Source organism: Ictidomys tridecemlineatus, chromosome 11 (assembly GCF_052094955.1).
Source record: "Ictidomys tridecemlineatus isolate mIctTri1 chromosome 11, mIctTri1.hap1, whole genome shotgun sequence".
NCBI lineage: Eukaryota > Metazoa > Chordata > Mammalia > Rodentia > Sciuridae > Ictidomys > Ictidomys tridecemlineatus.
The window spans coordinates 27682353-27699641 of NC_135487.1; the positions used below are offsets into that span (position 1 = coordinate 27682353).

At 39.6% G+C, this 17289-nt stretch overlaps 1 long non-coding RNA gene across 7 annotated transcripts in view; it reads left to right on the plus strand.

Moving 5' to 3' along the window:
• Positions 1 to 17289, plus strand: part of LOC106145332 (uncharacterized) — an 84992-nt gene that overhangs the window by 63598 nt on the left and 4105 nt on the right. Inside the window, exon 4 of one of the 7 annotated variants that reach the window (XR_013427724.1) lies at positions 15504 to 15615. The exons of the other annotated variants lie outside the window; for them this stretch is intronic. This is a non-coding gene — a long non-coding RNA (uncharacterized LOC106145332). The remainder of the gene's footprint in view (positions 1 to 15503; positions 15616 to 17289) is intronic. 7 annotated transcript variants of the gene reach the window in all.

Below are 17289 nucleotides of genomic sequence, written 5' to 3' on the forward strand. Positions count from 1 at the left end.
AGGTATTAGAGAATCAGAGAGGTTTTAAACACAGGAAACAAATTCTCAGGTTGCATTTTTTTCCTGGTGATGGCTTTGTGGATGCTAAGCAAGTGCTCTACCCTGAACTACACCCCCTCCTCGGATTGCATTTTAAATGCCACATAAAGAAGGGTTTGAGGGACACAAGACTAAAGCAAGAACACCAATCGGATTGCTACAAAAGTTAAAGCAATGATAATGGATGATGTGGGCCTAACCCAGGGCACTGGGTGGGAGTGAAAAGAAGGGATGGATGCAAAGGATGCTTAGGGAGTAGCACTGATGGATTTGAAGAATAAGGAATTCAGCAGCATGCCATGATGCACACCTGTAATCAAAGCGACTCTGGAGGCTGAAGCAGGAGGATTCCAAGTTCAAGACCAGACGGAGCAACTTGAGACCCTGTCTCAAAATTAAAAAAAAAAAAAAAAAAAAAGAGCTGGGGATGTAGCTCAGTGGTAGAATACTCCTGTCTTCAATCCCTAGTACACCCTCCCCCACAAAAAATAAAAATAAATAAGAAGTCTTGGATGAATATCAGGTTTTCAACTTAAATAATTGACTAGGTTATAGTTAACCAAAGTGGGAATATCAAGAGGAAAAGCAGTTTGGGAATTTGAGAAAAAAAATGAATTGTGTTATGAACTTGTTGAGTCAGGGAATGTTCAGGAAGCAGTTGCTCCAGGGAAAGCTATGAATTATGTATCACTCAGGGACCCAACAAGAAGGAGAAGGTCTATTCCAATAAATGGAAAAAAGTTAATGAAGTAACTATTTACAGAGATCTGGGAAGAGTAAAGGAAGCCATGAAGAGATGTTGAATATCCAGGAACTAGCAACAGTGGAAAGCCCTTACCACCTCTGGGTCTAAAGGGACAAGAAGAAGAAACAGTGTAGACAGAGCCCATTGGGAGCTGGAGTTGTGGACAAGGGTCCTGACATGGCTTCCACTGAAGAGAGAAATGACCACTGGTGGATCAGAGGGGAACAAGAAGAAATACTCAGCCACTCTCTCCTACAACTTTCCTATTCCCAGACTCAGATGGCACAAAAGTAGATGAGAACTGTGGGGACAGTAGTGGGCTGCAGGGGGAGTCCAGGATATGACCTGGGGCACTAGAGATGGACAGCTGAGGCTTTTGGCAGGGAGCTTATATCTACATATGAAGAAGTTGCACTCTACTTCCATTTCTAACTAAAGAAGGGGGCACAGTGGCACATGCCTATAGTCTCAGCTCCTCAGGAGGCTGAGACAGGAGGATGGCAAGTTTGAGGCCAGCCTTAGCAATTTAGCAAAACCTTGTCTCAAAATAAAAAAGGCTGGAAATGTAATTCAGTGGTTCAGCACACCTAGGCTCAATCCCTAGTACTACAAAAATAAAATAAAATAAAATTTTATTAATTAAAATAAACAACAAGATTACCTACTAGGGATCAGAGGAAGAGAGGCTGGATGGAAGCTTGAAGGCATTTGCCAACTTTGAAAAAACAGCTGAGAGGGGAAAGAAAAGGGACCTATGCAAGATACAGGACCACAAAGAGATGCTGAGAACCTAATCAGAGTGGCACAATTAAGGATGAAAGACTCAGGGACTCTCTAGGAGTGAGGATATCCTGTCCTGAGTAATATGCTAGTAAGATCAGTACAATGTGGGTAAGACCCAAAGTGAAAATCAACTCATTCCACTTCCAGACTACAGGCTGTGCTGTTATGTAAGATGAAAAAATGTCTATGGAAAGAAGGTATACAGGAAAAAAAAGAGAGAAAGGGACTGTTCAAAAAGGCTATCAGCAACCATCGATGTGCAAAGAGCACCAGGAGGCAAACACTGGCAGGGCCTCGTTATAGAACTGTGCTGGCGAAGGTGGTTATGCCAACACCTACTCTCCAGATATCTCTGGCTCACAGACACACCACTCATTGCTATTCCAACTCTCCACCAACCTTTCTTGTTAGGATTATGCTCAACAAGCAACTTCCTAATTGTGATTTGGCTTCCTAAGTTGTATGATTTCAGACAGAAAATATGTCTTCCCACACCGAATGCACACACAATTTAGGGAGCTCTTTGATAGCAAAGCCCACATCTTATTTATCTCTCTTTTTTTTTTTATTGGTTGTTCACAACATTACAAAGCTCTTGACATATCATATTTCATACATTAGATTGAAGTGGGTTATGAACTCCCAATTTTTACCCCAAATGCAGATTGCAGAATCACATCGGTTACACATCCACATTTTTACATAATGCCCTATTAGTAACTGTTGTATTCTGCTACCTCTCCTATCCCCTACTATCCCCCCCTCCCCTCCCCTCCCATCTTCTCTCTCTACCCCATCTACTGTAATTCATTTCTCTCCTTGTTTATTTTCCCATTCCCCTCACAACCTCTTATATGTAATTTTGTATAGCAATGAGGGTCTCCCTTCATTTCCATGCAATTTCCCTTTTCTCTCCCTTTCCCTCCCATCTCATGTCTCTGTTTAAAGTTAATCTTTTTTTTTCCTGCTCTTCCTCCCTACTCTGTTCATAGTTGCTCTCATTATATCAAAGAAGACATTTGGTATTTGTTTTTTAGGGATTGGCTAGCTTCACTAAGCATAATCTGCTCTAGTGCCATCCATTTTCTTATTTATCTCTCTATACCCAGCAGTCAGAACAGGACATGGCCATTATTATTATTATTATTATTATTATTATTCAAAAAAGTATTTGCAAAACAGATCTGGGAAAAGTTAAAAAATTTGTAAACTAATACATTTTCATTTAAAGTTTGTACAGCATTTTCTTTCTTTCTTTCTTTCTTTCTTTCTTTCTTTCTTTCTTTTTTTTTAAGGTGCTTTTCTTGGTATTACCCTGCTCTGTGAGAGGCAGCCCATAGGTGTTTCAGATAGGACAGTGATGTGCCAAGGTTACACAACAGATAAACTGTACAAATTCAACAATGTAATTTACTTGGAGAGGAAGAACAAGAAATTGACCTAATTGATATGTGGTCTTCAATTTTATGAAGGTGCCCATGAGAAGAAGCAGCTCCCTTCTGTTCTACATCAGAGATCTGGCCCTGATTTGTGTCCCTGATGGACCCCTGAAAGCTTTGAGTTGAAAAGGCAAAATAGAACTACAAACTAACAGTTATTTAAACTATGTGCCAGGCTATTACTTTCATTTTACAAGAGATGAAGTAAAATGATGACTATTATCCAGCCCCTAAGTATCTGAACCTAGAGAACTTGGTTCTGAATATGAACTGTTAACTGACACCGTACACAGCCTCTGATGTCCTCTATAGGTCCAGAAGTGGGAAGAGACTTGAATGAAATTCCAGTAGGAATTTACCAACAACTGGATCACTGCCCTGCAGATAGAAGATAAAATAGAGAACTGTGAGGACTGGGCTTAGAGACACTCCTGGTGACCTTCTGCAATGCTACTGATAGCCTACCTAGCCACCTCAGAAGAATCTAGAAGTTAAAACCATTTTATGGGGGAGAAAACACCAGAAGGCTATCTTCTGGAGGCTCTTGGGCCTTGAAAACGGGGAAATAGGATCCTTAAGTCCTGATTTGTTAAGAAAGGACTATAATAAGTTCTGTAGCCAGGCCACCCTCTGCTTCTCAGATGCCATGCTGAGTTGCAGGTTCTGATCCCATGTTTCTATGTTGAGGTCTGGCTTGAGGACTCATGGTCAAGGTCTGCAGGACCCATAGTCTGGTCTTCAGAGATGGCCCCATGGGACAAGTCTGTATATTTGCGGGCTGAGCCACATGACAGATGAACCGGGGGTAACATCCCCGGTTGGTATTCATTTTGGAGAGCACTGTTTGGGGCAGATCCACGTGGCAATGGGCTGCTAATGCCACCAGATAGATGAGGACATCACTAAGTTCTTCTTGAAGGGCTGCCCGTTCCCTCAGGGGCCAGGCTTTGGGGCCAGGCTCTGCATCAGACTTCCACTGAAAGAGTTCTGCCAGCTCTCCCTCTTCCCCAACCAAGGCCAGTAGGAGGTTCCCAGGCTGATGGAGCTGGTCCCAGTCCCGCTCTGCCGCAAACTCTGCATGGAGACGCCGGACTCCAGCTTGGATTCTGGGCATGAGCCGATGAGCCCGCGGCAGCAGCAAAACCGCTTCTCTCGGCATCCCTCTGCGGATCACCTCCGGCACTCGACGTGCTGTGCAACCCGCTACAGACGCCACTGCACAGAACTCCGCGCCAAGCTTCTGTGCAGCGTTTTCTTATAAACCTCAGTCATGTGAATCAGGACCTACAAATCAGATGAGTTCTGAGGCATTGACAAAGTTACTAGTCTTGCAGAATTCAGAGGTTGACCTTGGACTTGTAAGTTCAAGATCATATTTCTTTGGAATCAGCAAACCAGTCTTCTTCCACACCATCTCTGTCCATCCAGCCCACTGAATAAAGCCCAGAGAGCCTTTAAATTTCCTCTGAAATTTCTGTGGGATTCAGGGCAAAGACATGAGCAACTAAGAGAAGGGAGGTGGTAGGATCGGTTAAGTTTGGGTGCTAGAAAGGCCAAGGCCAGGGATCCTTCTAGCTCACCACAAGCCCCTTTCTCTAAGAGCTACCCCTATCCACACCACCCTTCAGGACTGAATACTGCCAGTGTATTGTGTGGTCAGCAATAGTCACAGTAATTAGAGGAGGGGAAAATATTTGACCCAAGATGAACCAATTCGTTTCTTACCTAAAATCCTGCAACTGGGACAGAAAAACTCTACTTTATCAATTCTTGTAAACAAAACTAAAGACACTAATTCAGGGAGCTGCCCAGTAAGGTCACCCTTCTGGCACTCTGAGTTTGTCACTGTCTTAACAGCTGTCACAACGTATCTCTTTCTTTTCCAAAGGACTTGCCCTGGGATTATGAGTTTCTCAAGAACATAGCCTTCTTTTACATCTTCATATGCATAAAATTGTGCCTAGAATTTGACACAAAGTATGAAACAACTGTTGAACTCAAACGGTAGAGCATAGAATGGCTGCAATACCAAGGTTCTTGATCTACTGGACTTAAGGAGAACACTATAGCGGATCTTTTGAAGAACATATTAATATTTACAAAAATTGACTGGCTAAGGTTGTTGCTCAGTGGTAGAGAGCTTGCCTGTCAGGCACAAAGCCCTGGATTTGATCCCCAATACAAAAAAATAAAAAAGAAGAAGGAGAAGGAGGGAAAAGGAAGACAAGGAAAAAGACAAGGAAGAAAGAAGAAAAAAAGAAATGGACTTAAGTTGGGTCATATAAATCCAGACATTTCAAAGACATGATATAACAGAGATCACATTTTCTCACCACAACATAATTAAGCTAAAGACTGATAATGAGGGCTGGGGTTGTGGCTCAGAGCGCTTGCCTCTACCACTTGTGTGAAGCCCTGGGTTCAATCCTCAGCACCACATAAAAATAAATTAATTAAATAAAGGTATCATGTCCATCTACAACTAAAAATATATTTTTAAAAAAGACTAAAAATGTGGGGCTGGGTATGTGGCTCAAGCGGTAGCGAGCTCGCCTGGCATGCGTGCGGCCCGGGTTCGATCCTCGGCACCACATACCAACAAAGATGTTGTGTCCGCCGAGAACTAAAAAATAAAATATTAGAAATTCTCTCTCTCTCTCTCCTCTCTCACTCTCTCTTAAAAAAAAAAAAAAGACTAAAAATGAATAGACATACACGCAGGAGCAGTGGTACATACCTGTAAGCCCAGCCACTCGGGAGACTGTGGTAGGAGAATCAAAAGTTCAAGGCCAACCGCAGCAATTTAGTGAGACCCTATCTCAAAATAAAAAATGAAAGGCACTGCGGATGTGGCACTGTGGTAAAGCACCCTCTGGGTTCAATCCCTGGTACAAAAAAAAAAAAAAAAAACGCTTATATGAAATAGCTAAAAGAAGTGTCTAAAATAGGATAGAGTCAGAATGTAGATTAAAGGTTACCAAGGTTAAAGGCAAGGGTGAGGAGGGTTATTCATTAATGGTTACAGAGTTTTCATTTAGGGTGATGAAAAAATTTAAAAATATGTAGTGGTGACGGCTGCACAATATTGTGAGTGGAATTAAAGCGACTGAGTTATATACTTAAAAATAGTTCTAATGGCAAATTTTATGTATATATGTTTTATCAGAATAACAAAATTATGAAAAACACCAAAAAGATAAACTAAAACAAAAAGTGATTTGGAAACTAAATAGCACACTTTTAAATGACTCATGGTCAAGGAACAAACCATAATGGAAATTAGGGTGTTTTGTTGTTGTTGTTGTTTTTTGTTTTTTAGATAAGTTCTCATAAGTTGCTCAGACTGGACATGAACTCATAATCCTCCTGCCTGTCTTCTGAGTAGCCGGGATTACAGGCATATACTACCACTCCTGGTTTTGCGGTTTTGGGGATCAAACACAAGGCCTTGCACATACTAGGCAAGCATTCTACCACTGAGCTACAACCACAACCCATAATTAGAAAATACTTAAAACCCACAATGCCATTTTTAAATAATTTGTTATCTCTTGTTATATAAATAATTATGCCCAAACTTATTCTGACTTAACAAATATTCATCATTGTTTATGCCTCCCATGGGACAGAAATTTAGAAGCAGCTTGGTGGGATGGTTCTGCCTTAGGATCTCTAATAAGGTTGCAGTCACCTGGAGGCTTGCCTGGGGCTGAAGGATGTGCCTCTGGGGTACTTATGTTGATGGCAAAATAGTACTGGCAGCTGGCAGAGGCCACCCCTCTGTTCACTGGCCTCTACTCAGGACTGCCTGAGCCCAAGAACATGCTGGGTGGTTTGCCCCAGAGTGAGTAATCAGTGAGTAATCAATCGATAGTAATGTGAAGGCCACAGAGTCCTTTATAATCTATCCCTGAAGACTCATTCATCACTTCTGCCATCACTGGGACCAACCTCGATTCACTGTGGGAGGAAACCATATAATGGAGTGAATAGCAAATGGTAAGGATTATTAAGGGTCATCTTGGGGGCTTGTTGATGCAAGTAGTAAAATATTAAAAGTATTTTTTTCTTTAGAATTAGAAACGAGAGAAATGGCTGTCATTACAATTTCCATTCAATATTACACTGTAAATCCTATACTGTGCACTAAAAGAAAAAACATCGGAAGAGTGGGAAGTATAGCTCAGTGGTAGAGTGCTTGCCTAGCATGGGCAAGGCACTGGGTTCAATTTAAAAAGTTTCCTTTCGGGCTGGGGATGTGGCTCAAGCGGTAGCGCGCTCGCCTGGCATGCGTGCGGCCCAGGTTCGATCCTCAGCACCACATACCAACAATGATGTTGTGTCCGCCGAGAACTAAAAAATAAATGTTGGAAATTCTCTCTCTCTCTCTCCTCTCTCCTCTCACTCTCTCTTTAAAAAAAAAATAAATAAATAAATAAAATAAAAAGTTTCCTTTCTAAAGTATTGGAAAGGAAAAAAAAAACTGTTTGCATGTATTATGCTTGCCTATGTAAACCATCCTCCCACAAAACTATGAACAATTTTTTTGAATTGAGAAATAATAATTTAGCAAGTTTGTTAGACTTAGGATCAATACTTAAAAGCCTATTGAATATCTACACACCAGCAACTAGCATAATATAAAGATCTTTTAAATAAAAAGCTTTGTAACATTTTTAAAAGATACTATTGACAATATTTTCAAAAATTATAAAGTGCCTAGGATTAATTCTAATAATATTTTACAAAAGCTTTCTGAAGAAAATTAGTTAACTTTATTGAAAGACATAAAAGAAGACTTAAGTAGATGGAGAAAAATACTTGCTCTGGTTTGAATCTCTTTCCCAAAGTCATGTGTTGGAAAGTATATCCTCATTGCAACCATGTTGAGAGATGAGTCCTTTGAGAAGTAAGTTATGGGGGTATCTACCTCATGAGTGGGTTAATGCTATCTCACAGGAGTATGTCAGTTATCCTGGGAGTAGCTTCTTGATTAATGTTGCTCCTTTTCTGTCTCATGATCCTTGCCCTTCTGCCATATGCCATGGGATGATGCAGCATGAAGACCCTCACCAGAACCCACCGCCTTGATTTTGGAACTACTGGCTTCCAGCACTATGAGAAATATATTTCTTTTCTTTAGTCCTACCCTTATGTACAATTCTAATGCATCGATAAAAAAAATGGGAAAAAATATTTTCTTTATAAATTTCTCAGTCTGTGGTATTCTGTTATAGCAATACAAAACAGCCTAAGACAATACTACATACAGGGATGAAAAACTCAGTATCTAAAGACATCAATTATTGTCATGTTTAAAAGGGATTTTTGTGCAATTTTTTTAAATATTTATTTTAGTTTTTTTAGTTTTCGGCGGACACAACATCTTTGTTTGTATGTGGTGCTGAGGATTGAACCTGGGCCTCATGCATGCCAGGCGAGCGCGCTACCGCTTGAGCCACATCCCCAGCCCAAGGTGTCTTATAAACATCACAAATTTGGAGGCTGGGGTTGTAGCTCAGTGGTAGAGCACTTGCCTAGCACGTGTGAGGCACTGGGTTTGATCCTCAGCACCACATAAAAAATTTAAAAATAAAATAAAAGTATTGTGTCCAACTACAACTAAAAAAAAAAAAATTAAAACAAAAAGAATCACAAATTTATTTCTCAAAGTTCTGGACTGTAGGAAGCAAAAGACAAGGCTCCAACAGATTTAGAATCTGTCAAGAGACCACTTCCTAGCTCATGGACAGCTGTCATCTCACTGTGTCCTCAAGTGGCAGAAGGGACAAGAGAGCTTTCTGTTCTAAGGGTACTAATCCCACTTATGACTTAATCACCTACCAAACACCTCCACTTCCTAATACCATCACATTAGGAGTTAAGGTTCACTAATAAATGAATTTTGGGGGCACAAGAACATCCAGTCAATAGCACACATCTCTCTCTCTCTCTCTCTCTCTCTCTCTCACACACACACACACACACACACCACACATACACACACACACACACACAAAAAAAAAAAAAAAAAAACAACGTTCCAAATAGAACAAGGACTTAAGACAGAAAAAAAAATAAAACTTAAACCTTTTGAGGAAAATGTCTTTAAGAACTTTGGATAAGGGCTGGGGATATAGCTCAGTTGGTAGAGTGCTTGCTCTGCATGCACAAGGCCCTAGGTTTAATCCCCAACACTACCAAAAAAATTTTTTTAATTAAAAATTTAAAAAAAAAACTTTGGGTAAGAAGAATTTCTTAAAGATATTAATAAATTGTATACTGTGATATTGTGAACTATATACTTGAGTTTGGTCTCTTTGCTGGCACAAAGTCCCTAAATCTCTTAAGTGATAAGTGCCTTTTTGTCTAATAATGAGATAGCTGGGGGCTTGGGGATCCTAGATTGGCTGAGGATAGAGGCTGGTTGTCAGAGGAACCAACCATATAATTAGAGGTTGAAACTTCAGTCCGGTACCCCTTTTTCCAACCTCTTAGCAGGAGAGAGGGACTGAAGTTTGAGTCAGCCACCAGCGATTTAATCCATCATGCCTATGCAATGAAGCTGCCACAAAACCCCAAAAGGCCTGGCAAAGCCTGCAGGATGGCCCACCCAGAGAGGGTTTAGAAACTTTGCTTCCTTTTTCCCATACCTAACCCTATGCATTCCTTTCATCTAGAGGCTCATCAGCATTCTTTGCAATACCCTTTATAAGAAATGGATACATGCAACTAAAGTGTTTTCTTGAGTTCTGTGAGCTGCTCTAGCAAATTAACCAAACCCAAAGAGGAGGTCATAGGAACCCTGATTTAGTCAATCACTCAGAAATATGGGTTACGGCCTGAGTTTGGGGATTGACATATAATCTAGAGGGCAGTCTTATGGGACAGAGTTCCTAACCTGTGGAATCTATACCCAGCTATATCCAGAAAATATCAAAATTGAACTGAATTATAGGACACCCAGCTAGTGTCTGCTACAGAATTGATTGTTAATGGGGAGAAATCCTCATGTTTTGGGTGACTCTAGAGATGACCTAGCCTGAAAACTAAAAAATAAATACTGGAAAAATTCTCTCTCTCTCCCTCTCTCTCTCCTGGGAATGTAGCTCAAGCGGTAGCACGCTCACCGGGCATGCGTGCGGCCCGGGTTCGATCCTCAGCACCACATACAAAGAAAGATGTTATGTCCGCTGAAAACTAAAATATAAATATTGGAAAAATTCTCTCTCTCCCTCTCTCTTTAAAAAAGAGAGAGAGAGAGAGAGAGAGAGAGAGAGAGAGAGAGAGAGAGAGAGAGATGACCTAGCCCGAGCTGCATTGACCATGTGGGAATAGGAAAAACATTTAATTTCCCCCCCTATATCTTAAACATATGTTGACATAAAATAACCATGCTGCTTCAAGGAAATAAGAAAATCATTCAGGGGCTGGAGATGTAGTCCATCTACCCAGCACATCTAGATGTAGAACATCTACCTAGCACATGTGAAGCCCTGAGTTCAATACTCAGCACCTCAAAGAAAAAAAAGAAAATATTTTATTCTGAGCCACATAACTGATAGAGCATGACAGTGATTGGGAGACCCATGACTGAGATTGGGGTCCCTGATGACTTCATGACTGTGGCATGCTTGGTGATTGGGAAAGTTTCTATGCAAAGGTGTAAGATGCCCAGTTGCTATGGCAATGCTTTCCATGGGGAGACTCTGTTGTGAGCGTCTTACCAGCTTTGACCTTATTCTTAGGCACACAGCTCCTGGGAATGAAGGAACTTCCTTGCTAAGGTAACCACAATGTTTTACCTATTCCACTGCTCCTGAATCTGCCCGCAAATTAATAACTTTAAACAATGGACTTTCTTGAGAGCTGCACAATGCTCCTAACATTGCAACTGTAGAATATAACTGAGGAAATAGCTGCATACTGTTGCTAACTCTGTAACTTTCATGAATACCAAAAATAATGCTTGAATAGACTTTAATCTGATTAATGACACATATATAATAAAGATTATTGGTGTGATTCTTTAGACCTGCTTCTCCATCAAAGAGCAGCACTCCACCTGATCCCAGCTTTATCTTCAAGATCTGTGTGTGTGACTATTTTTTTAATTTCCCATCACCCCTCACCTGAACCTGCTAGTTTGGCTGTGATGGTTGTAACAAGTAACCACAGCCCAGGAACACAATTCAAATTGCCTGGAATGACATATTCTACTGTGGAAGGTCACCTGAATTTTATTTTATTTTAGTTTATTATTTATCTGTTTGCTTGTTTTTTCCATTCTGGGAATCAAACTCAGAGCCTTGCAAATAAATATTAGGCAAGTTTTCTACCACTGAGTTATACCCCAGCCCTGAACTTTCATAGTCACGGAACAAAGAAGGTCATAAATCAACATATTCAGTACACTTCTCTACCATGCACAAGGCCCTGGGTTCAATGTAACTATATTGGTGGAGACATCAAGTATGCAAGAAATCTCCTCCTGAAGTTTCAGATGTTCTGGTATTTCTAGCTTAGTGTTGTGAAGGCTGGAGATCTGTTAAGCTTAGTGGTACATTCCAAGAGTTTTACTTAATAGTCATGAGTATATTAGGTCAGATACAGAAGTTGAAAGTAAATGGTTGTTAAAGGGACTAAAACAGCTCCAGATAATATTGATTCTCAACATTCCATCCATCCACAATCACGACATTCTAGAGAGCCAAGGTCAGTGTGTCAGATCTTTAATACAGATGAAGCTTTTTCAGAGAACTTCAGTTCACACATGCTATTAAGGAAAAGAGTGACAAATTCAACTGCATTAAAAATAACATCTTGGGGCTGGGGAGGTGGCTCAAGCAGTAGCGCGCTCGCCTAGCATGCGTGCGGCCCGGGTTCCATCCTCAGCAGCACCACATACCAACAAAGATGTTGTGTCCGCTGAGAACTAAGAAAAAATAAATAAATGTTAAAATTCTCTCTCTCTCTCTCTCTCTCTGTCCCCCTCTAAAAAAAAAAAAAACAAACAAACAAACAAAAAAAAAAACATCTTTGGGCTGGGGTTGTGGCCTAGTGGTAGAGCACTTGCCTAGCATGTGAGAGGCACTGGGTTCAATTCTCAGCATCACATATGAATAAATGACCAAAAAATAAATGTCCATCAACAATTTAAAAAAAAAATTTTAAATAACATCTTTGGGAAGCCGGGTGCAGTGTTGTACACCTGTAATCCCAGTAGCTCAGGAGGCTAAGGCAAAAGGATAGCATGTTCAAAACCAGCCTCAGCAACTGTGAGGCTCTAAGCAACTCAGTGGAAACCTGTCTCTAAACAAAATATAAAAAAGGGCTGAGAATATGGCTGAGTGCTCCTGAGTTCAATCCCCAGTACCCCTGCCCCACCAAAAATTAATATCTTTAGGTAGGGGATGTACTTTGGTACATTTCCCTACCATGTACAAGGCCCTAGGTTCAATTCCTAGCAAAGAAAAAGAAATTCTAAGTAAAAAAATAGCATATTTTCATCAAAACACATCAAAGAAAATATAGTCAACTAGAAAAATGAGCAAAAGACATTTTATAGCAAAGAAAATAATGATAGCCAATAAATATCCATAAAGATGCCCAACCAAATCATTCCTCAGAAAGATACTGAATGTCTAATGAGATACTATGTTTTGTTTTCTCTTTCTTTTTTTTCTTTCTTTTTTTTTTTTTTTTTTTAATTTTTGAGACAGGGTCTCACCATGTTGTCCAAGCTGCTCCCAACTTCAAGGGCTCAAGTGATTCTCCTGCCTTAGCCTCCCATGTGCTGAGACCACAGGCACACACCAATGCACCTGGATAATTTTTATTTATGTATGTATTTTTGCAGTGCTGAGGGATTGAACTTAGGGCCTCATGTAAACTAGGCAAGGACTCTTATTGAGCTACATTCCCAGCCCTAAGTTTGTTTTTAAATTGACATATTTTACATATCTATTAAGTACCACATTTCAATATGTGTATATGTATACACTGTATATTATTCAGATATACTGTGCATTTCATATTCACTGTATTGAAAACAATTTAAAAGTCTGACCATACTAAGGTTAGGGATGATGCAGAACAATAACAATTCTTATCTACCACTTTGAAAAACAGTTGGACATGGATCTCAGCAATTAAACCCTAGGCATAGACCTAGAAAAAAATCCATGTACCCATATACATGGATATATGTTCAAGAATTTATATGGCGACATTGTTCAAATAGAAAAAACTGGAAACAACCAAAATAAATAAATTATTATATACTTATACAATAGAATGCTAAACAACAGTGAATTGACTGAATTTCAAATATACAACACAAATTGTCTCAAAAATATACTGTTGAGCAGGGCATGGTGGTGCAGCCTATAATCCCAGCAGCTTGGGAGGCTGAGGCAGGAGGATCACAAGTTCAAAGCCAGCCTAAGCAACTCAGCAAGCCCTCAGCAACTTAGTGAGACCCTGTCTTAACATAAACATAAAGGGCTGGGGTTGTGGCTCAGTGGTAGAGTACTTGCCTCTCATGAATGAGACACTGGGTTCAATCCTCAGTATCACATAAAAATAAATAAATAAAAATAAGGATTGAGCTAGGGTTGTGGCTCAGTGGTACAGCACTCACCTACCATGCGTGAGGCACTAGGTTCGATCCTCAGCATCACATAAAAATAAAATAAAGATCTTGTGTCCACCTATAACTAAAAAATAAATATTAAAAAATAATAATAAAGATGAAAATATATATAAATATATATACTTAACTAAGTTTTTAAATGAATATATATATATATATATATATAGAGAGAGAGAGAGAGAGAGAGAGAGAGAGAGAGAGAGAGAGAGAGAGAGTATAATTCCATTTATATAAAATTCAAAATCATGTAAAACTATATAATATTCTCTTTAGGGATACACACACACACACGTGTCACATTGTGTATCTATTACATCGTATATATCACTATATTATATACCTATATTATATTTGTATAATTATAAAAAAAGTAAGGGAATGATTACACAAATAAGAATGGAGGCCATTGTCTGGGAAAGGGAGAAGGGATGGCAAAAGACACAATAGCAGCTACAAAGAGGCTGTTCATGTTAATACTATTTCTTTTGTTTGATGAACATTCATTTCACTTCTAATATTTTATCATTATGAACTATTTTATGGTAAGTACTCTGTTCCGACTGATTAAATTTTCCCCAAAATTCATGCATTGAAACCTTACCCCCCAATACGACTATATTTACTTTTTTTTTTTTTTAAGAGAGAGAGAATTTTATTATTTATTTTTTAGTTTTCAGTGGACACATCATCTTTGTTTGTATGTGGTGCTGAACCCGGGCCGCGCGCATGCCAGGCGAGCGCGCTACCGCTTGAGCCATATCCCCAGTCCTATACGACTATATTTAAAGACTGAGCCTGTAAAGAGGTGATTAAGGTTAAAGGAAGTTGCAAGGGTGGGGCCCTAGGACTCAGGTCCTCAGAAGAAGAGGAAAAGACCCCAGGTATTCCAGGAACAGAGGAAAGGCCATAGGAGGACACAGCAAGAAGGTGCCAAATGCAAGCCAAAGCCTGCATCTGGATCTTGGACTTCCAGCCTCCAGAGGCCTGAGAAAATAGTCATCCAGACTGGAATTTTGGCAGCCCTAGAAAACAAACATACACACTTATATGTTTGTACACCCTTATAGATGAATGATTTTTTTTTCTTTTTATACTGAAGATTGAACCTAGAGGCATTTTACCACTGAGCTACAACCTCAGCTCTTTGTTAAATTTTATTTTGAAACAGGTTTTGTTAAGTTGCTGAGGCTAGCCTCCAACTTGGGATCCTCCTGCCTCAGCTTCCCTTTGTTGGGATATAGAAGTGAGCCATCACACCCAACTCATGATTTTTTTTTATTTTATATATATGACAGATTTCACAGAAGTTGGATCACTGGCTGCATATATTTAAGATGCTGCCAAATGCCAAATTGCATTCCAAAAAGAGCTGGAATAATTCACATTTACATCAGCAACATACAGAGTTCCTCTCCCCCACCCCCCACATTTTCAATAACAGGAGCTATTGACCTTTTTATTATCTGCAGGTCTGCTGGGGATAAAGTAGTATTTCATTGCACTTTACATTTCTCTGACTAACATTTGAGTTTGAACTTCTCTTCAAATGGGTGCAGGCCAGTAGGATGTACACCTCTATGACTTGTTTTTTTGAGTGTGTCTTCTGTCTTTTTTTAAAATTAGGTTATTTTCTTCCTTTTCATCAATTTCAAAGAGGTCATTACATGATAAATATTGTCTATCCATAACCTCAAAATTGAAAATATATACTTTTTCCTAATATAGTTCTCATCTATTAAATCACTCACACTGTTTTTAAATTAATTTTTTTTAAAGAGAGAGTGAGAGAGAGAGGGGGACAGAGAGAGAGAGAATTTTTTAACATTTATTTATTTTTTCTTAGTTCTCGGCGGACAGAACATCTTCGTTTGTATGTGGTGCTGAGGATCGAACCCAAGCCACACACATGCCAGGCGAGCACGCTACCGCTTGAGCCACATCCCCAGCCCCTTAAAGTAATTTTTTGACACACAATAATTGTATATATTTGTGAGGTACAATGTGATGATTTGATGTATGATATCATTTGCAATATTTTTAACCATACAGAAATGTTTCATTATTATAGACATATATGTTTCATATATGTCTATAAGTTTGTATATTTCCTGTTTTGACTAGAAATGTCTCCCTTAATGTTAGAATATTCATAATAGCTATTTTTTGCAAGATTTTTATGATTTTAATTTTGTATTTGCCTTTTTTTTTTAAAGAGAGAGTGAGAGAGGAGAGAGAGAGAGAGAGAATTTTTAATATTTATTTTTTAGTTCTTGGCGGACACAACATCTTTGTTGGTATGTGGTGCTGAGGATCGAACCCGGGCCGCATGCATGCCAGGCGAGCGCGCTACCGCTTGAGCCACATCCCCAGCCCTTGTATTTGCCTTTGACTTACAAAAATTTGGTAACATTTTAACTTCTATTTGTTCTAAGTAATGAGTAGAGATTATTATCTCTGATAGGACAGACTATGGGGTGCTGGGGAATTGTTTTGCATTGGAAAGATTATATGCCATGGGTCATTTCTCCTGTTGAGCGTCCCAACTATATTCCACAAATGCTAGTTTCATGAGATAATTTTTGAAAGTAGGGTTTCTTCATTGAATATGTTTTTAAAAGGCTACATATCATAATCCTCTGTTTTTTGTTTTTCTGATACTGGAGATTGAACCCAGGAATGCTATACCACTGAGCCACATCCCCAGCCCTTTTTATTTTTTATGTTGAGACAGGGTCTCGCTAAATTGCTGAGGCCAGTCTTGAACTTATGATCCCCCTGCCTCAGGCTGCCTCTTCGCTGGGATTACAAGTGCCTGACCTTAACCCTCTTCTGAAGACTCAGCACTGTTGGTGTCACAAGGGCTCTAAAAATCTTGCAACAATCAAGTCTGTTCAGCTTCACTTCACCTGGTACTTCCCAAACTTGTCTGACTCCTGTAACAGGTTGGTCAATCTGCTCACCTGGCACTAGCAATACCTCTAGCAATAGCTTTGTAGATGTAAAAAAGATATTTCTTGCCAAATTTTCTTACAAAATAAATTTAATAAAATCTTACCAGATAAATTTGGAGAAGGCAATTTTGTTATATTAATATAGGGCATATTATACTTAGCCTTTCCTTGTTTGCCATTATTCTTTAGATTTCAGATTATATTCATAATCTATTTGCTGTTTAACAAATTACCTCCAAAATTTTAGTGCCTCAAAAAATAACAAACTATTGCATCCTAAAGTTTCCGTGGGTCAGGAATTCACAAGCTCTGGCTGGCAGTCTCTCATGAGGTTGCAGGTGTCAGCCAGGGCTGCAGTCATCTGGAGGCTTGACCTGGGATAGAGGATTTGCATCCCAGGTGGCATATACACAGTGGCAGGCTCATGCTCACTGGTGGCAGGAGGCCACAGTTCATCTCCAAGTACATCTCTCATAGGCAACTTTGTATCTTCAAAAGTGATAACTCAAGAGACTAAGGCAGCGGGCTGGGCATGTGCCTCAAGTGGTAGTGCTCTCGCCTGGCCTGCGTGCGGCCCAGGTTTGATCCTAAGCACCACATACAAACAAAGATGTTGTGTCCACCAATAACTAAAAAATAAATATTTAAAAAATTCTCTTTAAAAAAAAAAGAGACTAA